The sequence below is a fragment of the Haemorhous mexicanus genome, chromosome 2, assembly GCF_027477595.1.
Source record: "Haemorhous mexicanus isolate bHaeMex1 chromosome 2, bHaeMex1.pri, whole genome shotgun sequence".
Lineage (NCBI taxonomy): Eukaryota > Metazoa > Chordata > Aves > Passeriformes > Fringillidae > Haemorhous > Haemorhous mexicanus.
In genome coordinates, this window is record NC_082342.1 from 29,458,479 (window position 1) to 29,479,440 (window position 20,962).

Consider the following 20,962-nt stretch of genomic DNA (forward strand, 5'->3'; position numbering starts at 1 on the left):
CATGGTAGTGCTTTGTAAGATGACCATTAAAATCAACAGGAGCCCCTCTTTTTCTTCCTTCAATTTATCCCTACAACATCCTCAAAAGTATCTTCACACCCTCTCCCTGGCCTAGGCAAGACATGAACGCACATCAGCCCATCCTGAGGACCTGGAAGAACTGGGTAAAACTTGAGCTAGATCTAACAGGATTTTTGAGGTAAGTGATCTGAAGTTTTTCCTCCCAAGTACAACATTTGGCACAGGTAGAACTGTGCACCATTTTGGGAAGAGGGAGCGAGGTGTGATTGTGGTGCTGCATATTCCAGGCTTCTCCTTACTTGTATTGGTGCATAGGGCAAAAGGATGGCCTGTGACTTGTCCAAGGTGATGCAGCAGAGGGTGGTACACAGATCTGGACCCAGCTCTCCCAGCCCTCTGGCCTGTACTGAGCTGTGAAAGTCATCTGTGGCTGCCTGGCTGCTCTGTAGGTGGAAAAGCTGCTTCTGCTGCTGCTAGGGAGGCTGCATTGTTTTTCCCTCTGTTGATATTTCATATCATTAATGGTATGGTTTCCTTTCTGTTTGTTTGCTTGTTTAAATCCTTCTTGGTGATTATAGAGCCATCTCTTGCCAAATTGCAGTGCTCCATCTGCACATTTTTTGTGCCTTGGATGTAAATATTATTTACAATATTAAATGCAGGATTTGTCAAGAGGAGAGCATTTTTTATGCCACTGCCTTGGCCTCTGTTTCAAAAATGGTCTCTGCAACAGGGCAGGACTGACTGGCAAGGTCGTATTCCTCAGACTGCCCAGAAATAGCAGTATTTGCAGTAATTCTGTTCCTCTGGCTTGGGCAGGAAGCTGTGCGAGTATCCGGACTACTGTCAGTGTCTGCCCAGAAACACAGGGGCGGGCTGTGAGTGGATGCTGTCTGCTATTGCACTATCCTGCTGCAGGGAGGCGACACTTCTCCATCATCCTTTCTGCTGCCTGATCCAGCCAGCTCAGGTGGGAGCCCTGCCATGGGTTGTCTGTGCCTCAGCTCCACAAAACCTCCAGCTGTATTTGGGAACAGCTTCTGCACTGCAGCTGCACCTCCAGGTGAAGGCGGCATTTATTTTGCCCCCAGCAGGGGCAGGGCATCACTCTGGCCCTGCTGCTGGCAGCTGGGCGCTCTGGTGCCCACCAGGGTGGCGGTGGGAACTCAGCTTCTAGCTCTGCTCACAGCCTTCCAGGGAGAGCCCTTCTTTTTCTCCTGCCCTGCTCCTGAGCTTGTAGGGTCTGGTGTGTGCGAGCTGGCGAGGGCGCAGCTCATGCCCTACATCCAGTGCATGCCAGCTGGTCCCTTCTAGAGTGTCACAGTGCCATGCCCCTGCTTCTTCCCCCAGAAGAGCTGCGAGCACTGGGGAGAAGGGACTGGGAGGCTCCAGGTTGCCTTGGTTGTGTTTCCCCTTGTGCTCCGTGCCTCTTTGGTGTGTTAGGGAAGAAGGTGCTGCCGAAGGTCCTGCTCTGTTAACTCATTTTACTCGTGTGTTCCTGTATCTGCTGCAAGCAGCCCCCAGCTCCCCAAACTCTGTGCCGCAGTCTTGTGCGAGCTTTTCCTCTGGCTGCAGTGTTGCTGGAAGAAGACTGGGACCGAGGGCAAGCAGGATAACGGGAGGCACTAGAGTGGCTGTACGACTAAAATCGTCTTTGAGACAGAGAGCGCTGGGGAGGGCTAGGAGCTGTCGCAGTGGGAAGGCTGAGGATGGTCTGAAGGATGTAGAGGAAGCCCGAGGAATGCCTCTCCCCACCAGGCATTCTGCTGGCGGGAGGGAGCTCGGCGGCCGCTGGAGTGCAGTGCAGCCCCGCCAGCCGGCACCCGCCTGGTCATCACTCGGTCCCGGCTCGGGTCCCCACTCGGAAGCCATCGAGGTGGCCGAGGGCTGCTTGAGAATAGCAGTTCGGGCACATATAAGCCTCCTCCCTTTCCCCCAAATCCTGATTTGGGAAGCGCGGTCCTCAGGAACAAGCGCCACTGGTGGGCAGTGGCAGAAGGAGCTGGGGCAGGTAGAGCTAATCCTCGGAGCCGAGATAAGCAGGGGGCTCCTGGATTTGGGACAGTCCAGCACCAGAGCCATCCCTGGCAAGGCAGTAGGTACTTGCCCTTCCTAGGCAGAAGCCAGGGGTGATCATGTCTGCACCCCTGGGTGGTTTGTTCTCACAGTCAGGTAGTGAACAGCATTGCTTCAGACATGGGCACCTCCTTATAAATTTTCCTAAAAAGTTTCTCATGCAATTTAATTTCATCTGAAGGTGCACAGCTTTGGGGTTTTTGTTTTCACCTGCTCTGATCCAAGCCTAAATTCTTCTCTGCGTTGTCTATGCCAGCATGACTGAGCTGGCCTTCCCTGGGCAGCAAATGTGCCCATTGCTCCATGCCTGACCCGTGTCCCTCCTTGGCCTTAGCCTGGGCCAAGAACATTATGTACCTGCTGGTGGGTGGTGCTTGTCTGGGACTCTGCTGCACTGTTATGTTCCTCAAGCCAACACCAAAAGTTGTCCATTTTCATTTCTTTTTTTTTTTTTCTTCCTTTTAAATGAATGCACTAGATTTATTGAGTAATGGAAACTTTCCATTCCAAATGACTCAAGTTACACTGGGAACTGAAATATTTAAATATTTCTCATCAGCCCTTTACGCAGCTATACAGCTCCCTCCTGTTCCTTCTCTCTGGAAGGGCTTTTAAACCTGCAGATGAACTGAGACCACTCACTGCCCCCTGCCTCACCAGACGACGATGCAATCTCCAGGCTGCTGAGGATAGCAACCCCCCTTGCTGGGATTGAGGTGCCCTCAGGCAGCATGGGGTCCAGATGTAGCCAGGCACTTGGGATGCAGTGGCTTGTCCTGAAGCCAGACTTTTAGCCTGTGAAGACTGCATGTGCTTCCTTAACAGTGCTGGCAATCAAATCCACTGGGTCCAAATTCCTTCCCACCTGCTGAGATAGCAGCTCAGGAAGGCAGTGGGTGCTGTGCCAGCCTGAAGGAAAGTCCAGGCACGTGGGTAGCTGGTGTGGGGGGATGGGGGTGTCCTTTAATTGCTCAGTATGACGCTTCTACCCTCCTGCTCTGATTTGGAGCACCTCATAGCTCCCCTGGTCACACACTGCAGCCCAGGAAAGTCAGGATGATGCTGTGTGGAAACTGTAGGCAGTACCTTGGATCTGCTTTGAGCTTCATGCATCTCAAAAAGCTTGTCTCTAGATTAAGTTATTTCAGAGCAGAGGAAAAGCACTCACACTTTATACCACACATGGTATTACTTAGGCAGAGTAGTTATCATGCAAATACTATTTGCATCCAGATTAACTGCTGGGCAAGGGCATGCCCAGTGTCAGCAAGTCAGCCCTACCCCCGGGTTATGTGATTTTTCAAGACAGCGCTTCCTGGGACAGGCAGCCAGGGCACAAAGAGCATCAGGCTCTTGGTGTGACTCCCTGCTGACACTCAGTGCAGCTTGGCACAGCACTGGGGACAGCACCTGTCAGCATTCCCCCTCCCTGCCACCATCCCCAAACCTGCAGCAGCCCCTGGGTGAAGCTGGAAAGGGGTGGCCCCAGCAGGGATAGCTCTCCTCCTGCTCGCCCTTGAAGCGCAGCAGCCAGCCCTGCCCAGAGTGTAAGGGGATGGGGTGTGGGAAATAGGATGCCAAGGGGGCCTGGCCCCTCCAAGTGCCTCCCAGACAAGAGTCACAGTAAAAATCATGCTCCCCTGCTTTGGAGAGGACCTCTTGCGAGCTTGACAGCATGCCCCTGATACACATCTTCTGTCCCAGGAGGCAGATTTCCAGTACCTAAAGGGAGCCTACAGGAAAGAGGAAGAGAACTATTTGCAAGAGCACATACTGACAGGACAAGAGGGAATGGCTTTGAACTGAAACAGGGTAGGTTGAGATATGAGAAGAAATTCTTTACTCTCATGGTGGTGGGGCACTGGAACAGGTTGCCCAGAAAAATTGTGGATGCTCCATCCCTGGAAATGTTCAAGGCTGGACAGGGTTTTGAGCAAAGTGGTCTAGTGGAAGGTGTCCCTGGCCATGGCAGGGAGCTTGGAACAAGATGACCTTCAGGGTGCCTTCCAGCCTGAACCATTTTATGATTCTCTGTGTCCCCATGTCATGGACAGGTGCTTTTGGCTGCAGCCCTGAGAACTACAGAGGATAAGCATGGCCAATTGCAGCCAGAGGACTGAGGATGCAGCTGAGCCAGATGTGGGGAGCCCAAAGTGTTTGGCCTTGTCCTGGTGTGACCAGATGACTCATGTCACCCTGGTTTTCTCAAGAATAACAGGCAGCATTGGGCAGCCAGGGTGAGGCTGAATCACTGTGGGCAGAGCAGCTGCATGCAAAGTGCAGCAGGCCACCTCGGGTCCATTGGCAGCGGGAGCGCTGCTGCAGTCAAATCCCTCTGGCCGGCCGTGGGCTGGCTGGGAGCAGGAGCAGGGGCTGGAGCTGTGCCGCAGCAGGAACAGCATCAGAGCAGCGTGCTGCCTGTTGCAGCGCGGCTGGAGACTTGGCTCTGCCCGAGAGGTTAAAACAATCCCTCCCTGTCCTTCGGGGGGGGGTGGATTTCCACTGTGAGAAATGTCGGCTTGGGCAGGAGATTTCCGACCGAAGCGCTGCTTTGCCGCAGTTCCATAGGCGATGGAGACGGCGAGGGGTGGGGATTTATTTCCTAGCCCCGCTTCTGAGCCCAGGCTCTGTGCATGCCATTTGCTGACTTCCCCTTACTCTGCACCCAGACCTCCTTCTGCATCCTGCTGGGGTTTTATTTGCACTGCGTACAGCGCAGCATTTAAATCTGAGTAGCTTCCCTCTTGATAGTAATAGTTTAAAAAGACAAAACAATCCTAAATTCTTCAATTTCAGCTGTTTAGTACATCAAACCAGTATCAACCATCACAGTTATTTGTAAATAATTTCTAGGGTTTTCCTAAGAAATATTACCTCTCAAAGCCTGAAAGAGAGGATGAGAGACCCTGCTCTGCTTCTTAAATGTAATAAAAACCTTGATTTTTCTGTGCAGGTGGCTGCACTGGGCAGCACTGAAGAACACCCACAGTTACTAGTTATTCCAGTAAAGCTCCACATTTTCATTTAAAAATAATAAAGTAACTTTCCAGGCCTGGGCTGTGTGTGGGGGGAAGTGTGAAAAATGAGCCTACAAGCCTCACATTTTTCATACTAAGCAGCAAATAAACCCCCTACAGATTAATTTTAAAATAAAATCTCAGCTTTTTTTTTAATCCACCTTCACGACACTTCAAAACTTCACATATGGGGGTTTTTTAATTCGTTATTTTTCTCCTTCCCGTCTCCACCCCGCCCCGAAAGCTGGAGAGCTGGCAATAAAAAGGCAGCCATTAATCCACCCATCAAGTGGTTCTGAAAATATGACCTGTGGCCATGTAGCTGAGATGGATGGTGGTGCCTGGCTGGCTGTGTACATAGCCAAGGAGGAGCCTTCTATATTTAAAAGTCTCATATGGTGGTCAGAGCAGAAAACAAGACAAGTGATTCTGTTAATTAGGAATAGAAAGCCTCAGTCCCTGCAGCTCTGGTACACATCACACTTTCCTCTAGCCCTTGACGTCCTCTCCACCCTGCTTATTCCACCTTTCTTGTTTGTCTTATATTTGATTATGAGGTCTTGGAGCAAGGGTTTCTTTGTTGCAGCAGAGCAGAGAAGTCAGCTGTAATGGCCTTTTCTACTCCTCAAGTCACCTAAAGAATTACTCAGTGATTGATTCCTGACTCACATGGATGGAGAGCTAAGAACAGCGTCCCGAAAGCTCTAGTCAGCTCCTCTGTCCCTAAGGGCATCTTCCCATGGGATCTAATCCACTAACTTTTTCAACATGGGTCTCTCTGCTCCCCACGAGCCCCATGTTCATCAAGATCATGGACTCATCCAGGGCCTGGCTGCTACAGTCCGGACAGCCTCCACTAAACTTCTCTGATGAGCTCATCAGCACATGTGAGCACCAGGTCGAGCAACACTTCTCCAGCAGGTTTGTCCAATATCTCAACTAGTAGTTTATCCTCTAGGCACTCCAGGAGTCTCCTGGATTGCTCTCAGCCAGCTGTACTGCTTTCCCAGGAGATGTCTGGATGGTTGAAAGCCTCCATCTGGATGAAAATGTGTGGGTGTGAGGCTTCTGTAGCTGAAGCAAGAAGCCTTATCAACTGGTCAGGCACCTGGAGCAGACCCCACTCACAAGCTGTCCTTTGGTGGTCCCATCCTCGATTTTCATCCACAAGTTCTCAGCCTGTCTGTGGCTGTTTCTCAGAGGCAATTCTCCACAATCTGTCCATTCCTTAACCTAGAGCACAAGAACCCTCCCTCCTTCCCAGCCCTCTGGGAAGTCTCTTCTGGAAAACTTGTAGCCCTCAATTGTAGTGTTCCAGTCGTGCTACTCATCCCACCATGTTTCTGGGTTTGCAATTAGGTAATAGTTTTCTAAGTGCCATGGTTTCCTCTTGCTTGTTTCCCATGCTGTGTGCATTGGTGTAGAGACACTTCAGCTGGGCTATCACCCTCCTTACCTTTTGGGAAGAACCCTAACTCCTTTGGGATGATTGACAGGTATTTCCCTGCTGCTTCCTAAAGTATTGGTGTTTCATGGGTCCTCTCTGATGCTCCAATAAATGAATTTTGTAATTTGTGGCTCCATGTGAGACTTTTTAAAAGAGTCACGTTGAAATTTGGGACAGCAAGCGTTGTTGTGTTGTGTTGGACCTGCTATTCAAAGCAGGGAGTGCCCGAGGCTCAGGAACCCAGCTTCCACAAATCCAGCCTAATTTTGGCAAATTCAAGATGCTTGGAAACAACAGCCAGCTCTTATATGACCTTAATCACGTGTAAGTGTGCGCTGGTGAGACAAGGAAAGGCTGTTTTGAGCTCATCCAGAAAAAGCAAAGGCTGGATTGTGAATATTCTCAGAGGACGGGGTCGGAGGCAGTACCTGTCCATCATAGGCTCACTGGAACACTCCAAAATGCTGCAAAGGACTACTAAACCCAGTCATTCCCTAGGGCAATAATGGTCTGTACACACTCCAGCTGCTTGGGGTTGCTCCACAGCTGAGAAACATTCTGTGGCAATCAGGTGGTTCCCATTAGAGGTCCATTACATTTAATATCGTCCATCCATAAAGCTCTCTGCTTCACCTGCAGCCTTAAGAGTTCTCCTTAATAATTCAGTGGCTTTAGATACACACAGTAACAATTTGGCTCCTTTCAGTGGGGATTTTACCTCCCAAGCAGCAGGCAGAGGTCTCTCAGTGTGGTAATGCTGCCCTTTTCCCTTCGGGATTGGCTTCCCTCAGCAGATACTGGCAGCAGAAACGCAGCTTTCCCTTGGTGCTGGAGAGCTGCCATGCCCATCTGCCTTCCCGGAAAAGCCAATTTTAGAAAAGCTGTAGCCCTTCAGAATTGCTGTCCTGCTGTGATTGTTGGTGGAATCCAATGTGGGACATCCCAGGGCATCCCAACAACAGCTGATGTGGGGCTTGCTATGGCTGGCGGTGCTGAGCTGATTTATCAGCTGTTCCCTCTGCCCCTCAGCTGCTCCTGGCTGTGCCAGGGCCTGGAGTGAAAGAGCCTGTTGTTCCCCACAAGGGGTACAATCTTGCCAGGTATATCATGTCCTCATTAAGGGAGGGCTGCTTATCTCCTAACCTGCTGTGGTGATTGCAGTGTTCCCTTTGTTACATCTCCATTACAAAGCAGCCACGGACAGAGCCTGGAAACAGGGAGAATGGGGGGGCACACACCCCCACTGCTTCCCTGAAGCTGGCCCAGGCCTGGGAGACCTGCACACCCCCCCACCAGCCTTCTGCCCTGAAACATGGTCATCTGAGGAAATCTAATTAGAGAGCAAGGGACAAGCGGAAGGCATGGGGACTTCAATGTGTAGTTGAAGGAAAGAAAAGTAATGAGATTTTTTTTGTTTAATTGGTTTTTTGTTGTTGTTGTTGGGTTTTTTTTTTTGTTTTCTCCCATGGGCAGTGAAGATGCCCCCTCCTGCTGCTGTACCTGAGAGCGCTGGCAGCTGCAGGCATTCCTCACTAGACCTTTAGCTGTGGCTGCACTGATTTTTTTTTTAAATTTCTCTTAAATTAACTGTTACCCACATGCCCTGTCCCAGCAGAAGGAAGCCAAGAGGATGAGAGGGAGTAGAGTTGTCTCTGCCCAAGGGCTCGTAGCTCTTCTTTGCAAGATAACTTGGAGTCAGACCACCTGGCTCAGAAAACACTGCACCCCTGTGTCAGGGACATCCACCTGCAGTCCCCATTTTCATTGCAGTTTTGGAGGCGAGTCTCTGTCACGAGCATTCCTGGGAGCTCGCTTCTGCAGGTGGGGTTTGCTCTTGGAGTGGTGGCCAGGCCTCGCTGAGCTGGGTGGTGGGAACGGAGCCTGGGCTTGCTGGCTGGGTGATGTGGCTCTGGTGGCTGTGACATCATGGAGGATGTCTCACAGTGGGAGAAGTCACCAGGGGCATCAGTAGGCAGCCCCAGCTCCACCACAGCTGCACTCATGTAGGACTTAGGTGCTGGTGAGTGCTTGTGCAGGGAGAAAGCTGGGCTGGATGGAGGACAGGGCACATGCCAGGGGGTTCTGGAACAGAGAGAGAGAGCTGAGCCCCTCAGGACAGGGCACTGCCACCCTTGTATCTGGGGGCAGAGAGGCTCGGGGCTCCCAGAGATGGCAGGTGCCTAGAGAGGCTTTGGGAATGTTCTGGGTGGCCCCAGCTCCCTACCCCCTCCCACGCAGACCTGATGAGCCCCCTTTCCTCCCTTCTCCTCCAGGCCATGGCTGCAACAAATGCTCTCCTCCTAGCTTCGATGGCCAGAGAGATCATCCAGCCTGGCCAGAAGAAGTATCACCACATCAGCAGAGCCACGGCCAAACAGATGCTGGAGCGTGAGGTGTATCTGCACCAGGAATTGATTCATTTGCTGCAGGAGATTGAGAATAGCACGATTGCAGAGGAAGGCCGGTTCTTTTCTGGGTGGCTGTTTTGGACTGCTGCAGTTGCCCTGGTCCTGCTTGCTGTCATCTGCTGGCTGGTCAGGCGAAAAAGGAAGCGTCAGGCGTCTCCTCAAACCATTAGAGTCTTCTGTCCTGATCTCCCAGAAGAGATTGCTGAGATTGAAATTGGATTAAGTGTTTATGACCACAATCGCATAAGACGCAACAACTTGACCTTGGAGGCTCCCAGATCTTAAGATTGTCCAGGTTGTCTGGATGGCATACCTTGCTTCCATCGTGTCAACTGCTTCATTAAGGTTTCTTTGGTTCCATATAGGACTAAAGAAGTCATATTAAAATTTGGGAAAGCAAGTACTGCTGTGTTGGTTTTGGCCCAGTATTCAAAGCAGGACTTGTGCCGGTAACTTCTGCTGCAGTAGTTTTCCATTGAGGCTCGGTATTTTCCAGAAAGTGAGACAGAAATGTTGACAGCTTCCAGGACCCCCCCTAGTCATCAGCTGGTACAGCTGACTCATCTTGTGCCTGCCTCTGTGCCTCTTCCTGTCTCCCCACCCCTGCATCTATCTCCCTGCACATGTGTACACTGCCGGCATTGCCAGTGCTCCAGGGTGGCTCTGACCACTTGTGTGGCACGTGCCATGCAAGAAGCAAGAGCCAACTTGCTCCATCCCTCCTCCCAGCTGTGTCTCCAGAAACCTTGCCAGTCCTTTCTCTTCCAGGGTTTCTCACCTGACCTCTCTGCTTCTTGTAATTTGACCCATCAGGGCCCTCTGCACTCTTCAAAGCTTACAGCAGACACAGTTCTCCTGCCCTTTGCAAACTCTTTCGGAAAGTCTCAACATGCCCTTGCTGCAGCATCCTCCCCCTGCACCACCACACCTGTGGGCACAGCACAGAAGCTCCTCATGCAAGTGGCAGTTCATCTGGTATGTGATGTGGTTGCCAGTGTGTAAGGAACAAATTTTTAAGAAAGGCTCTGAGCAGGTATTTCCAAGCTATGTCATGCAGGGCCAGCTGCCCTTTCTCTGAGGGAGGGGTGCATTGTTACTCCTTATCAGCTTTAATTGCACAACCTGCATTTTTCTGAAATTGGAGGATTTTTGCCTTGAGTCTGCCTTTTCCAATGGTCTTGCAGCCCTCCCCTTTTGCCTGAGCTCTGATGTGCGTCTGTGCCCCCCACCCTTGACCCCCATTAGCCCAAGAGGCAGCTGCCTTGGTTCATACTCATCCTTTCTCATCTTGGAGGATGAAGGAGAGCTTCTCTTCACCTCCAGCTTGGTGGCTTGCAGGCACTAGGTCATTATCACAGTGAGCAGGCTTATTTGAGGATCTTTTCCATGAGAGCAATGCAAAGGCAACAAGAAGCTGGGTTGTCCCCTAGGCTTTTTCCAATAGCCCTTTCGCTCCTCTTTGCTCCTCTTCACTTCCCCCGTCCCTCCTCCTCTTCCCTGTCCTTTGAATTGGCTCTGAGCCGGTGCAGCTCCAGCCAGCTTGGGCACATGGGGTTTGGATGCACGTGCCTGTCCTGTTTACCAGGATAAAAAGGGCCAGTGGAGGGAGATGCAAGCAGAGACACAGGCAGGCGCTGGAAGGTGGACGCAGGGAGAGGCACACGAGTGTAACTGAGCAGAAAAACACAGATGGATGTGGATGTGCAGGCAGCCCCGGGCAACCTGAGCCTTTACCGAGAGCAAGACATGCAGACAGGGCTGCACGTGCAGGCAGGCACATGGGGAGAGGGCACTGGCACGCCGAGGAGGAGACAGATGAGCCGACAAACGGAGAAATACCAGGCAGGTAATGAGGGACCAGGACTGGAGGAGCTGCAGAGGCCTGTGGTGAGGGGAAGCAGCAGGAGCTGCTGTGCAGGGCGTGTGCCCTGGTGTGTGCCACAGCCCCTCTTCCCAGGAGAAGGGGTGAGCAGCTGGATGAATCTGGCCTTCTCTTTCCTCTCTCCCCTCTGGCTGGATCCAGACCATAGACATCAGCTGCTTTCAGTGCTGGGACCCCACCCAGAGCAGTTGCCCTCATTTATAGACAGTTTCCTGCCCTTGGCTGCCTCACAGACTTGTAGGGAAAAATACAGTCAAGGAAGTTTCTTGAATGTTGAATGCTGACCTGCACAAGGCCAAACGCAACAGCCCAGAAATGTGGGCTCATTAATGCCACCATGCATAATGAGCAGAGAAAGTAAAATCCTTTCTCAGTCAGGAAATTTTGAGACTGTCTCCTGGCTGGAATACTTGCTTGGCAGCTCCAGCCTCTTGCTATAGACTTGACATGAATAATCCTTTTCCTCTTGGCTCCTTGATCTCCCTGACCTGTCTCCCCTCCCTCCACCAAGGAGAACAATAAAGTCCCAGTCTTCTACAAGACGGTTTATGGAGCCCCCTTGTAGCTGGGGCTCCAGGACCATGTGAGAGGTGTGAGGGGGGCTGCCCAAAGGTGCCCTACCCAGAGCCTGCCTCACACACCTCCTCCTCCTCCTCCTCTTGCTGCTCTGCCACTGCGGAGGGGAAACCAAATCCCCGTCACTCGCTCTGAGCTACCAGAGTCTGCTGCAGGTCACTTCCTGGAGACAATGGCTTTATTCCTTGGACCACTGGACGGCTTTTGGCACGGGAGCCAAATCAGTGAATGGAAATCTCCTCCCTGTGAGCTGCAGTGACATCCTGCTATTGTTGGCATCCCTTGGCAGGTTTGTTCAGCTGCTTTGTACCAGTTGACATCTCCGGGCTTTCATCAGTGCGTCAGCATCACCCTAAGGCACACGGGCTTCCTGACCTAGTGCCCAAGGAAAACCCTCTTCTTCTGTTTACGGTCAGGATGCGAAAGTAAAGGAAGCTGAAATGCTACTCAGGAATCCACTCCAGGCTTTAATCACCACTGTCACTGCTACAAGACGTGGGGAATGTTGAAAAATAATCACCACACTGTGTAATAGGATGCAGATGTTCAGGTTGTGATCTGTGCAGACACTGTGACCTCCTGGCTACTGGAAGACAAGCCCTAATCAAAACTCTGGAAATGAAAAAAATTTTTCCTCCAAGCTTCCAAGAAATCTGGAAGACCTTTGTACATGATCAGTAGATGTGCAATGGCTCTGAACACAACTTCGGTTAGGCGAGGACAGGTCTCTCTGCTGACAGCACAAGAGAGCAGAATAGGGCAGACAAGGTTAACTGTGTCTGGAGCTGGTTTGGAAAGCTCCAAAGCTCCTTGCCAGCCAAGAAAATTAAAATGACGATTGTCTTGTAAGCTGTAGGGTATTAAGGTACACACACACGTGTATGCATACAATATGCATGCACTCACACCTCCCTGGGGAGCACTGTGGGCTGATGAAGCCCTTTCTGTTCCTGGCTGGCCATGTTTGGCCCATGCTGCTCTTTCCCACACATGAGTGGGCTGTCTGCGAGTTTACAGGGCAGTTTTGGGAAGAACAGAGGAAGTAAAGTGCCTTTTCTTATGGAGCATCACAGTCCCACCATGCCCATGGGAGGCAAAATTGTGCAGACCTCCTTCAGCTGTCATGGTGAATTTTCCTGGAGCTACAATAGTGCTGGCATGGGAGAAGAGGTCCCACTGCAGCTAGTTGTGCCATCCATCCCAGTCTCCTTCTCCCCTCTCCTCCATCCCTTGGCACACCCAGAGGCATCTATGCTGGGGACTGCTGAACCACTGTGGGCATCAATGCTCTCAGAAGAGGAAGAGGAGGCAGAGAGATTGAGGGGATCAGAACTGCATCTTCCCGTGGTACCCAGGTTCCCAGAAATGAGCTCTGCACTGGCCAAAAATATCAGCCAAGCAGCACAGACGCTCTCCCTTCCACACACACCTCATTGGTGCAGACAGTTACGGCAAATCCCAAAATAGCAGAGTTAGATAAATACAGAGAAAAGGGTTTACAAATTTCCGAGATGGTGACAAACAGCAGTGCTCACTAAGGAGGAGAGCTCTTTTTAACTCAAAGGCTTTTTCTTTCTGAAGATCTTTTCCCCACATAGAATAAAAGATAAAGTACTTTTCAAGCAAAGTGCCCTGTAACTTGAAGACTGACTGATAGGAAGTGGTGCTGGGGGCTGCACTGAAGCAGAGAGGAAGATTTTGGCAAATACATGCCCGCAAGACAGAGAATAACCTGAGCCTCAGGTTTACTTTTTCACATCTCCAAGGCTTTCTGCCTGCCTAAAGTCTGAGAGAGTAGCTGTTTAGGAAGCATCTAGGAAAATAAGTATGTAACTGGATCTGGGCACCAAGTTGCCTGCTTTTTCACCCAGCTCTGCTGAATGCTTCCTGTATTGCCTAGCGTCGATGCGCTTGCATGGATACAGATCATGGTACCAATTTCACTGAAGTCAGTGAAGTACATTCACCTGCCATTTAAAGGCAGCAGCTCATGGAAAACCTTCCCACACTGCAAATGACCTACTTTGAAATCAGAATTTTTGATCATATCTGCTCCCCATGCCATACCTTCTGAGGATGAGGAGAACCTACGGCCATATCTTGCCTGCTGGGGATGCACCATCCTCTGCCAGCACTCCCAGCAGGCACAGGGGTGCTGCTGAGGTTGGGGTGAGGGGTGAAATGGACTGGACACCATCCTCATTTTACTGTCAAATAGGCACCGGGAGAGGATGTTGCCTATATGAACACCCCAGCAGAGGAACCAACACTTCTTCCTGAGCTCCTGCACTTCCCGTGGTGGGGGCGCTGGGACAGCAGCTGCTGCAACATGTAGAGGGCAGCCTAGGGGATGCTCGCCTGGCTGAGCTGTAGCTGGGCTTTCAAACCAGACTGGGAGCACTGGGAGTAACGGAGACCCTGCCGGTGCCCCTTTCTGAAAGGAGCATTGTTATTCCACGGAAATGACCTTTGGAGTCCAAATGTCTTTATTTAAAATGAAACAAAACCAACCCTAACTGCTTTTTAGGCAAAAACAAATTAGCTGTTATTGCTGCACAGCTTTAAATACACTGTGGTGATCTTCCACACTTCTCTGTGCCTGCCTGGTCCGTGAATACATGGTGCTGCCTTAACTTCCAGCTCCTGCCGCTCCCACGCAGGTGAGAATGGCAGGAAAACCGGCAGGTCTCCTCCTGCGCCTCGTATTTAATTTCACCTCGGAGAAGAGATCTTAAAATGACCAGGAAAAGAGGAAAGCAGTTGGGTTGGCTTAAAACTGTTGATCAGGAAGCAAAAACCACTGTAAGTCTGAAGTATATTATTTTATATTTTAAAAAAGCCACTGTTGGTTCACCAGGGCTCTCCTCTTTCTTCTGCCCCTGCCAGGAGTTGATGGCTTTTTTCAAGCATCTCCCTTTGCTGTCACTTCAGCAGAAGTTTGCAGGGGCTCTGCTTCATCTGCCTCTTGGCTGGGTGGTGAAAATGAGCCGTAAAAAGCAAATTTGGAAATCAGTTCCTCTGGCTGCATAACTCGTTTGTTTTCTTTTAAAAGCACCAAACTATTTTCTTGGACCTTTATGTCCAGAGGGAGCGAAGCGCAAAGAGTTTCCCGGCCAAGTTTGCGGTAGCAAAAATGGTGTGTACTCATATTCCTCCTCCACCTCCCTCCTCTTTTACAGCCCCAGCCAAACATGGCTTGTGCTAAAAGTTTGTGACCCTTGCATGGTATTTTCTGAGCCTTTTCAAGCCAAACCCAGAGACTGTTTCCAAACAAACTTAAATTTTCCATTGGGAGCTAGATAATCGCAGTGCAGAGGAGGACACTAAAACCAGAGCTTGTGCTCTGGAGTTGCCTATTTCCATAGCATCCTTCATCCAGGAAAATTCCAAAAGCCTTCTGAAGGGTGCTAGCTGTGAGGGGTGAATGGTCAAGCAACCTGCTTGCCTGGAGGACACTGGTATTTGATCAGCTAGTTTAGGACGTAGGAGGGGGCTGCCCAGGGCAGCCAGGGGAGGAGGGGGCCTGGTACGACCGTGCCACTGCAGTGCAAGCACAAAGCAACCCAAACATCTTGTTTCAGTGCTGTGGAGCAAAGCCCCTGCACCTTGGAGCCACAGGTACTGCCAGTGTCTGCCCTTGGGGCTTCTGCCCCCGCGGGGTACCAGTGGAAGGGGAGCTGTGTGCAGGGGCACAGAGCAGGCAGGGGCTTTCTGCCCCAGCCCCTGCACGACCCTGTGTCCATGGCAGGAGACTTCCCAGCCTGGGCAGACACGCTGTCTCCTCTCTCTAATTGCAGCCTTGTGCCTCTCCCAGAGTGGGAGCTGGCTCCTTCCCCTCCATCGCATTGTCTCTTCCCACAGCCCAGCTCCCACGGGGCTCACGGCTTTTCCTCTCCAGCTCGCAGCCCAGCTCTCTCTCACTGGCTCTGTCTTGCCCCTCACATCTCAGCGTCATCTGCTCTCCCTCCCCCCTCCTATTCATTTTCCTTTTTTTCCTTTTTTTAGCCACCACCTAACTGTGCTCCCTTGTATCATATTTTGCACAGAAGTCCAAAAAGCAGCGGGGCTGCACTGTGGAGACACAAAGCTGGGCTGCCTGCTCCAGAGGCTTCCATCCATCCCCTTTACCTTGTCTGTGCTGCTAGGCTGCAGAGGTCCTGGCTGTGCCTGCATCCTGGTGGGGATGAGAGGGCCCAGAGCCCAGCTGGACAATGGCAGCACTGTGCTGGAGAAAGCAGCTCTGTCCGGCTGCCACCATGGTTTGCATCCGCTGAGCACAGGGCAGGGAAGGTGTCCCTCTGCACCCCTGCATGCCCCTCACTGGGCAAAATCAGGGAGAAGATGGAGGGACTGAGAGCAGCATCACCCCACTCCCCCACGCACTGTGAAGGCTGGTGCAGGACTAGGGTGGCTCTGCTTCCACCAGGCACTGGCTGGGTCACACAGAGCTTGGACCTTTGCTCTGCTGCAGACTCCCAGGGGAACCTTGGGCAGGTCCCTTTGGCCACACTAATCCTTTGTGATCCCTGCAAGGCATGGAGGCTGCCTGGCCAGCTGCACAGCTGGGTCCCTGCCCCTCCACACTGGAGGTGTGGGCTGGGAGCCCAGGTATGGAGCCACACGGGTGTGCCCCCAGCCCCAGAACAGTACTGCACACAGGGCCATGGGATCCACCAGCTCAGGGGTCTCTGAGGCAGCCCCACACTGCGTGAGTTTGGAAAACCCACAGACCCTCCCTGGGCCCCTTGCCCAGGTGGCACTGGGGGGGACAGTAGCACAGTTCTGCTTATGGGGGTCATCAGACAGATCTTCTTCAGATCCTGGATGCTCTTCTGGTGTCACTGCTGGGCTGCTGTAAAAAGCAGCCCTCCCTTTCTCATTCCTGTCCATCAGCAGCACCTCTCAAAGCAATGAGTTACCAAAAAGGAATGATTGCAGCATCAAAATAATATTGCTGCCACTGGCAAAGCTGCGGTGGCACACAACACCCCTGAAGAGGGAAGAGGGAGCTCCAGCTGCAAGCCAGAGAGGAAAGTTTCCAGTCACAATGTGGTGGCAGAAGGGGATGGCTGCTTTGCTCTGGGGCCTTCCTGAAGCCCTGAGAGGGACAGGAGTGGGGAGGAATGCCCCACTCCTGTCCCAATGAAGGCATTGCTGTATGCCTCACCTAGAGAAAGAAAAGGCAGCTCTTTCCAAGCTTACCAGTGCACTGCCTGCCAGAATCAGTGGGGAAGAAATCACAGCTTACTTCCTTCTGAGCTGTCTCTAAAGTGTAGTTTGTGCTGAGACAGATGCAACCTTGAACAGAGACTTTCCCATCAGAGTTATAAACCCCATTTGAACCCTGGCTTGGAAAACACATATTTCTGTTTCTTCCTAAAGGTTGTCACCATTAAAAGAACCAGAAAGGGCTCTGCAAGCCCATGGCAAGAATGAAGGGTCTGTTTGTTTCCCTCCATGCCACAATTCCTTCCATGCTCATTTGTGCACATACATGCCATGGGCAACATCCCTATTAGAAAGCCTCCTTGCAAGACTTCTTTTTAGCTCTTAGAGAAAGAGCACATTTCCTTTGCTCCAGTTCATGCACTGAATTGAAACCGGGCCTTCCTGCTTGTGCCCTGCAGGGATTAGAAGATCAGGCTGGGAGTTAGGGACCAGGACAAAGTTGGGGGTCCTGGGTGTTCCATCCTACCCATGGGGGCTGTGGTGGAGCCCTCCCCTTGCAGCCACAGGTTTGTGGGGAAGCTCCCTCTTGCAGGGTGAGCACAGCTCATACTGGGACATCCCTGGGCCACTCCTTCCTTCTGCCTCATCGAAATGGGTCCAAATCCAGCTGTGCCTTCCCAGCAGCACAGCCAGGAAAGGTCCAAGCAAGCGTCAGGCTGCAAACCAGTCACTTTGTGGTGGGGACACCTGAAAAGCCTGGTTCCTCAGCTCCTCTGTCTGGGACAAAAGCCCTGAAACAATAGTCTGGCTTCCCAGCAGCCAGTGACCCAAAGGATGCTGAGCGCTGAGGCCGCCAAGCCCACAAGGATTAATGACAGCTAGAGGAAACCGCTCTCCGGACGCCTTGCCGAGGGATTTGGCAGTACAATAGCCAGAAGGAGCATGCAGGCTCCTCCACTTTTTCTCAGGGCCTAGGTAAATAATCCCCTTCCATGGGAGCTGTATGGATTCCCATAAAGCTGAATAATAGAAGCAGTTCCCAGGGTTATGTTTAACAATAATTTTTTCCAGGCCACATAATTATTATTATTTTGAGAGTCGGGAACCTGGGAGAGAACGCACAGACAGTATTTCCCCAATCAGTTCACAGTGAGCAATTTGAGTTCACTTAAAAAGACACAGCTGTGGAACAGTACCCCTTGACCCTCAGGAAAGGAGCACAGTGCCCTCATGCTTGTGGACCCACCACCCCTGCACTAGTCAGGACTCAGAGCTAAGAGCACATGACAGAAACCACATCTCCACAGCTCATGAATTTGTCTCCGGGTCTTGGATGCCACAAAAATGCTTTGGAAATTGCTGCAGGGCAGAGCGAAGAAGAGAGAGAGAGAGGAAGGAATGTGCTTAATCAGGCAGGGGAAAGCAAGGCAGCTTCTTGCAAGGGTTAGAAAGGAGCAGGGTGCAAGATCTTCTGCAGCCAAAATCCAAATATTTTGCATGGCTCATGCAGGAGAATGCAGCAAGAAACTGGTGGACATTTGTTCACAGCTAACTGGCAGCGTTGGGAGCCAGGTCTCTCAGGCTGAAGGTGGGAGGGCTCCATGGAGCTGGCAACATGGGGGCTTTCAGCAGGGAGGAAAAGAGGAGAAGAGTTCCAGCAACTCCAACTCAGGTAGGGGGTGCAGAGCACTGGTGAGATTCCACTTCTTGGTTAATTCCACATTAATTTGCATGGCTGGATAAAAACATGCTGTGAGCAAAATCCTGCCTTTACAGGTTGGAGCAGCTGCCCCGGCAGCAGGGGTGGGATCAGCCTCAGACTTCACCTGAGGAGACAGGACAGCTCAAGCCTGTACAGCCCCACCACAGTGCAGCACATGCCAGAGCAAGGAAACAGGATCCTTGCCCTGCTGCTCACACGTGCCAGAGCCAGTCTGTCTCAGCCAAACCCTGCCCTTGGGAGCAGCGGGACCCAGCTGGCGGAGGAGCCAGGCATGGCATGGCATGGCATGGCGTGGTGTGGCATGGCATGGCATGGCCTGGCATGGCATGGCATGGCATGGCATGGCATGGCATGGCATGGCATGGCACGGCACGCTTACCAGGTCAACAGGTGGCAGGCTGCACCCTGTAGGGGTGCCCAGCACCTTCCCAGCTCTGCCTCAGGAGCCTCCTGTGTTTGCATGCTCCAGGGTAGCATTGGGAGAGGGAAGACAAGATACAACTCAGTGAATTTGGGGCTGACTTGACGGCTTTAAACACAAAAAGGTGATGCTTGAAACATCTTCACAAGGGTGAACAGCATCTGCACAGGCCTTCCGTCTATTGGCTTTTCAGATTCAGACTGCTGCTTTTTCCAGCAGTGTCTTCACCGTGTCCAGATCTGTCCACCCTTCATGGCAGAGATGGGCTGGGAGAACAACAGCAAGGAGGGAGACAGTCACTGGAGTGGGGGTTGGAACTAGATGATCTTTAAAGTCCCCTCCAATCCAAACCATTCCATGATTCTATGACATGTATATCTCCTCTCTCCCAGTCTCCTCGTGGGATATGGTGTTCACCTCAGCAACTGGAGCCTCCCACTTGTATCTCCTTTCACGTGCCCCTGCCAGGAGTGTTTTACCTCCTGCATATTGCATAACTGCTTTCCAATGCCAGCACCAATTTTGTCTGCTCAGGTTACAGGAGGTTTGCAAGAGCCATTTGAAATACAGCAGCAGCAATTAAAGGGCCCAGGCCACAGCTCCAGAGGGTCTACTTGGCCAGCTAAATGTGGAGAGTGGTATGTGCTGGGCTTGCAGAGGAATTCATGTTCTTGGAGAGTTAAAGCAAGACCAGGAAAGGTTACTTTTAACAGGTTTGAGGTGTAGCCAGCCAAGGCAGTGCCTTGCCTGAGGCTACACTCAGAGGCAGGGAGTACACACAGCCTCCTCCTGGCATTCAGAAGAATGTCCTGACTTTGGGAGCCTGCTTTTGGCTGCTATCTGGTTTCAAGGCATTTCATGGTACCTATGGTTCTCAGAGGCATGCTATGGAATGAAAAATGTTGGCCTTTTTGTTTCCAGGTCTGAGTAAAGGGTCGTCCAGCTTCAAAACTTCTCTTGCAAGCAAGCACATGATTGCTCTGAGGCTTTGGGAGCTGTGATTCCCTCAGCCACAGCAGCTCTGCCAGTGAATGAAGACCCAAGTCCAGGGGTCTACCTTGTGCTCATTGCCAGTCAAAGGCATAAAAGGAAATACCTTTTCCCTGTACTCAGTTCAGGGACAGATCAGTTGTCATGGGCACTGTGGGTAAGATTGTGGTTTAAAAGGGAATCTTCTCTACATAGATCTTCTCCAGGGACTTTCCTGGCATTGTGCCCTCTGTAAACCTTTCTCTGCAGCCCGTGACGCTGTCATGGAAATGGGCAATTGAAGTTGCCAGACTGTTGGTGTGGAGCACGGATAACCCCTGTCCTCTGGCTCTGCTGCTGCCCAGGGATGGATAGAGGCAGGTGGTGAAGGAGACATGCCAGTAGGGAGGGGTGAAGCAGATTTCCTGAGGGACACATGGTGTGCCTGAGCCCAACACTGCATGCTTTGCCTCGGGGAGGTAGGGTGCAGCCCAAAAGGGTGGCAGGACAACTCTTCCCCATGCCAGGTCCTTTGCAGGACAGGACCTGCCTGGACCACTCATTCCTTGGACCTTCAGCTGAGCCAGCCAGGAGAGGGGCCGTGTTGGACTGGGTAGCAAGGGCTGGGTTTCTCTAGGGGAGGGAGATGCCAATGAGATTCATCTTCTGCCAGAGGTGGCTTGGAGGTGGTGCTGCAGGAGGCCAGCAGCCTCTATACAGTTTGAGCTTTGAGGTAAATTCTTCACCAGGACACTTGGCCCCTCTGAGCAGCCAGAGTTTGCTCCCAGCAGCTCAGATGACAATTATATTCTTGTCACCCTCAATTGCTGTCCTATTTGAGCCATTGCATCTGTTGACAATGTGCTGTTGGGAGAGCTGAGGTGCTTTCAAAAATGTCTCTTCGGGGCCAGCCTGTGAGTGATATAATTCCTTGGTAACCTGTCAAAGCACCAGCACAAGCATCAGCTCAGCACCCTGAGAGGCAGTGGTGGGATGCTGGAGAGAAAGTGAGACAGGGAGGGAAATGACAGAGAAGGAGGTGAGTGTAAGGATGGAGACTATAACCCAGACCTTGCTTTCATCTTTTCAAAAATGCTCCCCTGCTGTAGCACTTACAGTGAGAGAACCCATTTATATTTTGTTTCTGTTCTGTTTCTTTCTTCAGGCTTGGTAGGAAAAAAAAAAAAAAAAAAAAAAAAAAAAAAAAAAAAAAACCAAGCCAGCAGATGCAATGGAAAAATGAAGTGAGAACA